This window comes from Grammomys surdaster, unplaced genomic scaffold (genome assembly GCF_004785775.1).
Source record: "Grammomys surdaster isolate TR1022 unplaced genomic scaffold, NIH_TR_1.0 169, whole genome shotgun sequence".
Lineage (NCBI taxonomy): Eukaryota > Metazoa > Chordata > Mammalia > Rodentia > Muridae > Grammomys > Grammomys surdaster.
Genome location: NW_021604617.1, coordinates 8,024,897 through 8,034,295, shown reverse-complemented (window position 1 = coordinate 8,034,295; position 9,399 = coordinate 8,024,897). Strand labels below are relative to the sequence as shown.

General features: G+C 48.3%; 1 protein-coding gene across 1 annotated transcript in view; it reads right to left on the bottom strand.

Annotated features, from left to right (window-relative positions):
• The window catches only part of LOC114620528, a 25,593-nt gene that overhangs the window by 11,614 nt on the left and 4,580 nt on the right, over positions 1–9,399 (bottom strand). The window lies entirely within an intron of this gene.

Sequence of the window (9,399 nt, the reverse complement as noted above, 5' to 3'; positions counted from 1 at the left end):
AGAGAGAGAGAGAGAGAGAGAGAGAGAGAGAGAGAGAGAGAGAGAGACAGAGAGAGACAGAGAGAGAAGGGAACAATGCATGTTATACAAAGTGGACAAAGGCTGGAAACCCAGAGTTCTAGGTGATCTGAGACAGGACCTGGCCACCCTCTGGTCCTGTTTTGTGCCATGATGTTACACATTGGATGGTGGACCATTCATTCTATCACACATGGAAGCTCTTAGGTGGGGACCTCTACATGATAACTAGGCTAGGCTCTGCCAGTAGTGTCCTGAGCCCAGACCATGCTACTCTGACATGGAAATGTTATGGGTGGGTGGTACTAACTAGGGAAATCCCCCTTCAGGAAAGCCTGGACAGGTAAGCCTTGCCCGGTTTATTTCATTTGCAAATTCTGTGCTGGGTTTAGTGGGAGAGCACCTGCCTAGCACAGGCAAGGCCTGAGGCTCCATCCCTCGAAGCAGCTCCATAAAGCTGGGCACAGTGGCACAGGTCTGTAATAACAGCACTCGAGAGGTAGAGGCAGGTGGATTTCTGAGTTTCAGGCCACTCTGGACTATGCCAGTAAGGGCTACATACTATGACCCCGGCTCTAAACAAACAAACAGATAGATACATATGTACATAGATACATAGATAGATAGACGGCCTCCGGGCTCATCCTTCCTGGGCCTAAATTCCAGTTCCGTGACTTGCACAGATGGCTTCACCTCCTGTGCCTCAATTCTTTTTTTTTTTCAGTCTGGATCCTTTATTCCATTCATTCCTTTCTTTCTTTCTTTCTTTCTTTCTTTCTTTCTTTCTTTCTTTCTTTCTTTCTTTCCTTTTGCACATCAATTCGTATAGAATGGGCTCCAGCAACTCAGGCCCTTCCCCATTAGTCCTCATAAAGTGTGTTCTCTGGGTGGCGCAGGGTGGCGCTTCAGCTGAACCCAGGAGCCCTTCTCTTTGGCTTCCTTTTTCTTCTGATCGTTCTCCTTCACCCGCTTCAGGAAGCTGTCTCTGCTCTTCGAGTGTTTAATGTGCTCAATCCGCACATTGATCCTCTTGGCCAGAATCTTGCCCTTAACTTGCGTGTCTACAATGATGCCCACGCCATGCTGGGTGACATTGTAGACTCTTCCGGTTTTGCCGTGGTAACACTTATGGGGCGTTCCTTTTTGAACAGTACCCATTCCCTTCATGTCTGCAATATCACCCTTCTTGTAGATTCACATGTATGTGGCCAAAGGAACAACTCCATGTTTCCTAAAGGACCCAGAGACCATATACCAAGTGCCCTCCTCTTTCGCTTTGTGTTTGTCATTTTGGTGAGTTACTGGAAGATGGCTGTTGCAGCCAAAAGGTGCCTCAATTCCTCATCTACTAAGTGAAGGTCATAACAGACGTGCTCCAGACGGCTCCTTGTAAGGCCCATCGGCTCGGAGCTCAGCTGGCTGCTAGCTTACACTACCAACTCTTTCTAAACGGTACACAATGCTGACTCAGCCCTGCTTCTGACTTAGGACCTCATTTTATTCATCTGAAAGTTCCTGGAAGGTAAGGGCTGTGGTCCAACCTCCACAGTGCTCAGTGGGTGTTTAGGAAAGATAAAGTCATCGGGATTCTGGGCTGACCTGGAGCACAGGAAGAGCCACCGTCCACCCCACCCTCAGCCTCCCACAGCCTCTTGCCTGTCTGCTGTCAGGTACTGATGGCTGAAAGAGACAGATGACGGCCTTGCAATAATAGACCTGGTTCTGAAGCATCTTCTCTCCCCTTCCTTGCCTGCTCTGTGACTCATAAATTACTTACTCTCTCTGACTGCCAGTTAAAAGTCCAGAGGGCTGAATTGTTCATACTCTTGGCTCTGTAGTGTATCAGCACTCTAGGTCCAGTGTTTTTATCTCCCTTCCTCAACAGCATCCCTGACCCAGCCAGTCAGCCAGAGGCAGTCATTAATGAATGTCTTCTTGCTCCTGTGTTCTTGCAAAACACACGGGGTGGTGTTTGCTGTGTGGGCAGTGTTCATTTACATAAGCAGTACTGTGTGGTTTAGATCATATTCTGCTGTTTGCTTTAGAGCTCTGATTTCTTCTGAAGATTTTATCCATCCCTGCTGTTTTGAAGCTCTGTCCGGGTTGCTGGGTGAGCATCTAGCACTTTACTTCTGATCTCTTCCAGGTCCTGCGTGGACAGTGTCCACATGTTCCCTCTGCTTAGAGAGATGGACCCCATTCGCCTGCTCTCCACACAGCAACATTGCAATGACGTTGCATACATGTCCTTCCAAACTCCCCTCAATTGCCTTTTTTAAAGACAGGGTTTTTCTATGTAGCCCTGGCTGTCCTGGAACTCACTCTGCAGATCAAGCTGGCCTGGAACTCATGAGATCCCCCTGCCTCTGCCTGTGAATTGCTAGAGTTAAAGGCGTGCGTGACCACCACCTGGCTTTTGATTGTCGGGTTGGTTTTGTTTTTATCATCCCCATTTATGTGTGTGTGTGCAAGGGTGCGTGTGCCACAGCACACACGTGGAGGTCAGAGGACAGCATGTGGGAGTTGCTTTCTTCTTCCACCATGTTGGTACCAGGGATCAAAGTCAAATCATCCGGCTTGGCAGCAAGTACCTTTACCAGCTGAACCATCTTGCAGTGCCCTCTTTGTTTTTGAGACAAGATCCTGATCTTCCTTGTTGCCTAGGCTGGCCTGGAGTGCCTGGACTCCAGGGATCCTCCTGCCTCAGTTCCAGGTGATTGGGGACTACAGACTTCGTCAGCACATCAAAGCCTAGGCCTTACACGATCAACTGCTGTATATATCCATAGCTCTTTTGAGACAGTGCCTTACTGTAGCTGAGGGTAGCTTTGAACCCTTCATCTTACTAAGGATGACCTGGAACTCCTGATCTTCCCTCTGCTGCCTCCCAAGTGCTGGGATTGTAGAACTTTCTATGTTGAGATAGGGTCTCACTAAGTTGCCCAGGGTGACCTTGAACTCATTCTGTAGCTTGCAAAGGCTTTGACTTTGATCCTCCTGCCTCGTTCTCTTGAGCAGTTGCAATTCCGGCCCTGCACTACCAGGCACGGCTCTGTGTGTGTGTTTTTTTTTAAGTGTACACACACACACACACACGTGCACACAGGTACACACATCCCTTCAGATTGTGGGGATGTCTCCCTGGCCTTCAAGGTGACCTTATGGATACCTGTTCTGCCCTGCTCACTGGCCTGGCTGGAATTTTCCTTCTAAGGGTGCTCTGTTGAATCTCCCCTGCTGTCTTGCAGGCCCTTCCCTGACACTTTGCTTCTGTTTGGTACCTCTGCATCCAAAGTTAGTACTGGGGAGACACAGCGCAGAGGCACCTGGGCTGAGCATCTGCTGGCGGCTTAACCCATTTTCTCCCTGCATCTTGTGACACTCTAAATACCTTGATTTCCACAGGAGCCAAAGAAAGCTAGGAGGGGTGACTGCGTGGCCAGGGTCACGGTTCTGAGAATTAGGAGAGCCAGGACTCAAATCTAGTCAGTACTCAAGAGCACCCCTCTCCCCGCCATGCTTAGAATTCCACCAACACAGCTCATGGGGGAAAAAGTAAGGAGCTTTGGTTCATTAGCTAAGAGTGCTCGCTGCTCTTCAGAGGGACCAAGTCAGGGTCCCTGAACCCATACTGAGCAGATCACAATACTGTGACTACAGCTCCAGGGGGATCCGACTCCCTTCTCTGGCCTCCGTGGGCACCTACATGCACATGGTACGGTGCAAAATAAAATATGGTAGCATCCATCTTTAATTACAGCAGTGGGGAGGCGGTGGCAGGTGGATTTCTGAGTTCAAGGCCAGTATGGAGCCTGGTCTACATACAAGTTCCAGGCCAGCATTGCATTGTGAGACTCTGTCTCAAATATGTGTACATGCGTGTGTGTGTGTGTGTGTGTGTGTGTGTGTAGTGTGTGTGTGTGTGTAGGAAAGTGAATGTCTTCCCAGCACTAAACACAAACCTCCCGGTGAGGGCAGAGACCAGACATTCACACCTCTCAACTCCAGTTAAGCAAGTATTCCTAGGTCCTCTCAGGAGGCTGTCTGCAGTATAGACTTCTATTTAGCACTGTCCCGTCTCCAGAGGAAAGAGGAAGTAGGTTGAAGTCCCTGCTCCCAGGGCCCCCTCCCCCATGGGGCTCCAGGAGATAAGATGTCCTCTGCCTGAGAATAAGATGCTGCCCTGCAGCCAGGCTCATCTGGGTATCAGGTGGTGGGAGGGAGCTCTGGAGAGCTAGCTGCAGAGACCAGGGTCGGATAGAAGTGAGCTGAAGATATCTCCACCAGCCTCTCCCACTCAGAAAGAACACAGGCTTTACCACAGTGGGATGGGGTTTCTGGTAAGACAGTAACTTCCTGGGCCAGATCACGTTCCAGAGTGGGCCAGGAGGTCGCAGGCTGCTGAGTAATGGCTGAGCAAAGATTAATTACAGGATGGGTTTTGCCTGTGTCAAAGGGATGCCTGCTATCTGACTGTTTCTTTTACTGGAGGAACAGGCGTGCGGTAATGTTCTTAGTTGACTGAGTTCAGGGAGGAAAGAGAATCAGGTTCCCGCCCTGCTCCGTCTCCTTCCTATGTAGCCAAGGATAACCTAGAATTTCTCATCCTCCTGCCTCAATCTCTCCAGTGTTAGAATTAGGAGCGTTCTCCACCATGCCTGTTTTCTGTGCTGCTGGGGATTAAACCCAGGGCCTTGTGCATGCTGGACAAACACTCTACCTCTCAAGCCACTCACATCCTCAGCCCCAAATCAGGCTCTGACTCTGCAGAGGGAAACTGAGTTTCCATAGCTGTTGGGTTGACAAGATGAAACTGGAAGTTAGGGGTGGGTTCTCCATATCGAACCTAAATCTTCTGAAGACCGCCCCATGTCTGAAGGCAGTGAAGGGGAGACGGATGAATATGCTGACACTCAGACCTCAACCTCAAACATCTCTGGTATTCACAGGGCACTGGGGACCTCATTGTCCTCTACACCCAGCAGAGATGCACCCATATGCAAAGGGACCAGCTCTGGGGAAAAGTGATCAAACGTTTCAGGGTGTCCCATGTGTGCCAGGCCCTGGGCTGGCTGCTTCACCCTGATGGTCTCCCTAGCAACTTCAGGTGTAGCCCCTGGCCTTCCTCCTGGTCCAAGGCTGAGGAAGCTGACTCAGTGCATTTGCCTCCACCTGCCAATCATGACCAAGCCCATTGTTTTCCCACAGACTAGCAATTACACCCTTCTGTTTGCAGTGTGAGCTCACAAGCCCCAGCCCTCCCTCATCCTCTCCAGGTGACCAGTTTGATTCACTCATCAGTTAAGTGGCTTCCTTCTGCCCCTCAGTCTAGCCCACCCCTTTCACCTTCCTGCCAGCTGTTACAGTGGACATCCTTAAGACGCAGCTGTTAGGGCCTGAGGTGACGTCCAGTGGCAGAACTCTTGAGAACAAGCCTAAGGGCTTGGGTTAGATTCCCTTGCAGTGCAAAAACAAACCAACCCTCTGTTTCCAGTCTCCTTTGTCTGCCCAGCTCCGGATCCTGAGGGGGCAATCTGGTAGCCACCGCTCTCGGCTACAGCCTCTCAAAAATTAATGTACATCCTGTTTTGCAGATGAAAGATGATAAACTATCCAAGAGAGGTGTACCTAATAAGACTCCTCTGGATAATGACAGGGAAGATGGCTCAGCGGATAAAGGTGCTCGCTGCCAAGCCTGACAACCTAAGTTCCATCTCTGGGACCCACATGGTGATAGGAAGAAAACCACCTCCTTCGAGTTGTCCTCTGACCTCCAGTTGTGCCCCGTGGCCTTCGAATGCCACCACCACCACCCCTCCTCTAAATAAATAATATGTAATTTAAAAAGAACTACATGGAACTGGAGAGTTGGTTCACACTTGTTGCTCTTCCGGAGAACCCGGGTTCAGTCCCCAGCACCCACATAGCGGGTCTCACCCTCTCTCTTCTGATCTCTAAGGGGACTGGACACACACACCATGTGCATACACACAGGCAAAGCACTGAAACACAAATAAGTAGATTTTAAAATTCTTAAATAAAAAAAGATAGCAAGGGATTCAGACACTGGAGTTCATAAACTGCCAGCCCTTCTAGACCAAGATCTCTACTTTCTTTCTTTCTTTCTTTCATTCATTCATTCATTCATTCATTCATTCATTTGATTATTTATTTATTTATTTATATATTCATTCATTTGTTTGTTTGTTTATTGAAGCAAGGTCTTGTGTAGCCCAGGCTAGACTTAAACTTGTTATCTGCCCGAGGCTGACTTTGAATATCTAATCCTCCTACTTCTACACCCCAAGTACACTGTGAGATTATAGGTGTGCAATACCCTGCTGGCTTTGCTTTAACTTCAGTTTTTATTTTTGAGACAGGGTCACATTATGTAGCTGTCCTGGAACTCACTACGTAGGCTTGAAACTGTGCTCCTCCCGTTCCGCCCCTGCCTCCGGGGTGCTAGGATTAGAGGCGTGTGCCACCCTGTCCAGCTGTTTCTAACTTTAACTTTCTGAAAAGTCTCCCTCCCGTTTGCCTCCTCCTTCAGCAAACACTTTTACTAGGTTTTAATTTATGTTTTTAAAGTCTCTCTGTGCCAACAAAAGCAAATAACGTCATACTTGCCGGTCCCCTCCCCTTCCCCAAACAGCAGAGTGCTGATACCCAGGGTTGGCTATCATCTCATCTCAGGGATGCCTGAGGAGTCGACAGGCTTACTCATCTCTCTTCTCCCGAGTTGGTATTTTACATGCTATCCAAGTTGGTCTTGTCCAACTCCTGGGCTCGACTGTTCCTCTCCCCTGAGCCTCCTGCATGACAGGGACATGTCCTACCGATATGTAGAACCCTTCCTGGAGATTGTCATTATTATACGCCTGTGTGATGTGTCATAATTTATTCAGCCAGCTGCCTCCTGGCGGCCACCTGGTTGTTTCCGATTATCCCAGGTGTCTTCCTTATTTTAACTATTAAATATATTGTCTATATAGTCTTTGGGGATTTTATTCGTGTATTCAATGTGTTTTAATCATACCCAACCCCCTTTTTCATTTAAATATGGCGTGTGTGTGCGTGTGTGTGCGTGTGTGTGCGTGTGTGTGTGCGTGTGTGTGTGTGCGTGTGCGTGTGCGTGTGTGTGTGTGTGTGTTCACACATTTGTGTGCTTTGCTAGATAGAGGCCAGAGGCTAATTTTAAATGTCATCCTCGATCACTCTCCAATTTATTTTTTTGAGACAGGGTCCCTCACTGAGCCTGGAACTTGCGATTTCAGCTAGACTGGCTGGCTAGCCAGCTTGTGGGATCCACCTGTCTCTGCCCTTCTCGTCCCTCCTGCACTGGAGTTATGAGTGCACACCACTGTGCATGGCTTTTGTGTGGGTGCTGGTGATCTGAACTTGGGTCACACGCTTGCACAGAAAGCACTTTATCCACCACTGAGCCACATCTCCAGGCCCTCACCTGGTTTCTGAGCCCTCCATACTCTGGCTAGCCTTGTGACATTTCATACCTGAGTCCCAACTCCATGTGTCTAAGTCGCCCCCCCCCCAGCAAACACCTCCTATATGCTCTCTCCCTTAGTACCCCACCGTGTTCAGTGTTTCCTCCTCCTCTTTCTCACTTTTCTTCCTGTGGTTCATCTCACCATGGCTCTGTCTGTTTTCCCAAACAGTCTCCTGCACATGAAGCTCAGAAACCAGGTCTTGGATTCATCTGGCTCCCTTGATGTCCAGAGCTGGGCACGCAAAGGCTTTCAAGAACATTAAGCACTCCTTGGGTGTTATATATGTTTGGAACCATGGGACGGTGACTCTGCCAGACATGGGCTGGGTCTAAAAGCCCAGAAGCTGCCCAGAGCAAGAGAGACCTCTTGCCGAAACCACTGCCTTGTGCTTGAGTGTGTAGAACACTTAGGTGGACCATGATGATGTCCAAGATCTAATGGGGTTCCTAGCGGGATTGGGGGGGACCTTGTATCCTTTCCATTTGGATAGTAGGAGAGACCATGATGTAGACAAAAGGTAAAGATGGCTCAGTAGGTAAAGGTGCCTGCTGCTAAGCCTGTGACCTAAATTTATACAAACACACACACACACACACCTGACTTCTGCAAGTTGCCCTCTGAGCTCCACAGGCAGGCGCCATGCTCATACACGCACAGGCGCACAAGTAAATAGGCGAGATAATAAAAACGTTAACGGGGGCCAGTAGCTTGCCTCTTTTGCTCTTTTAGGGGATCATACCGGATCTCAGTACACACATCTGGTGCTTCAGAACTTCCTGTCTGGAGCTGATGCCCTCTTCTGGCATCTGTGGGCATTCACACATCAGTTATACACAGACACATAAATAAATGAAAATAAATATACATATATACATATGTATGTATATATACATATATGTGTGTATATACATATGTACATACATATATATGCATGTATCTATGTATACATACACATGTGTATATATATACACACAAACTCTTTAAATGAAGAAGGTAAAAGGATTATGGCTTTGTCCACTGTCCTAGCTGGGCTCTTTCCTGTCCTGGTGACATACGTGTCTTCCCGCACAGGCCAGCTCTAGTCTCCATTTTTAGAAACCTCCCTGGACTGGGCTGATCTGTTGACCTCTGGTCCTGTGAACTTCTGCTATATGTGTTAGCGACAGCAACGGCAGCGCTGTCCTTAGTCATCCGAGGTCTGCCACCTCCAGTCACATAGGCCTGTCTTCCTGCTGAGATCTCCAGATCCTTATGGGATAAAAAGGTCAAAGAAAAACGCCTGCCTTATTCTCTCAGCACACTACGTGACAACTGGAAGGTCTGTCATGAGCCCTGTGTCCCTGGGCGGCGGAGGCGGCAGTGGCGGACCAGGGCAGCAGGCTGGGGCAAGGGTTGGGAGGGTATTTACCACAGTCAGGTCTCCAACCAGAAACATTTGAAGAATACAAGGTTTGGGGGGTTTTGTTTGTTTGAGTTTTTTTTTTTTTATTAGATGAACTCATTTATTTGACACATTAAGTTATGCAAAGAAAAATATATGCAACTGCACAAAAAGAACCATGTTCTCATATTATTAAACACCAGCAGTGGCCAAAAATAACGAACTGTAGAATGGACCCTGGGATTTAATGCATAAAAACACCCCATAGAGAAAAACGTCAGGCTTCCAGCTTCACAGAGTCCAGCACTATACGGGCTTCTTTATACTCCTCGGCTTCTTCCAAGTCCTTTTCACTTTCTAATGTCTGCTGAAGATCAGTATATGCAGCCTCTAACCGGCGCTGGCAATCTGGGATCATCATGTGGGACTCTTGCAGGATCTCTGCCTGCTTCTTTTTTTTTTTTTTTTTTGGTTTTTTTTTTTTTTTTTTTTTTT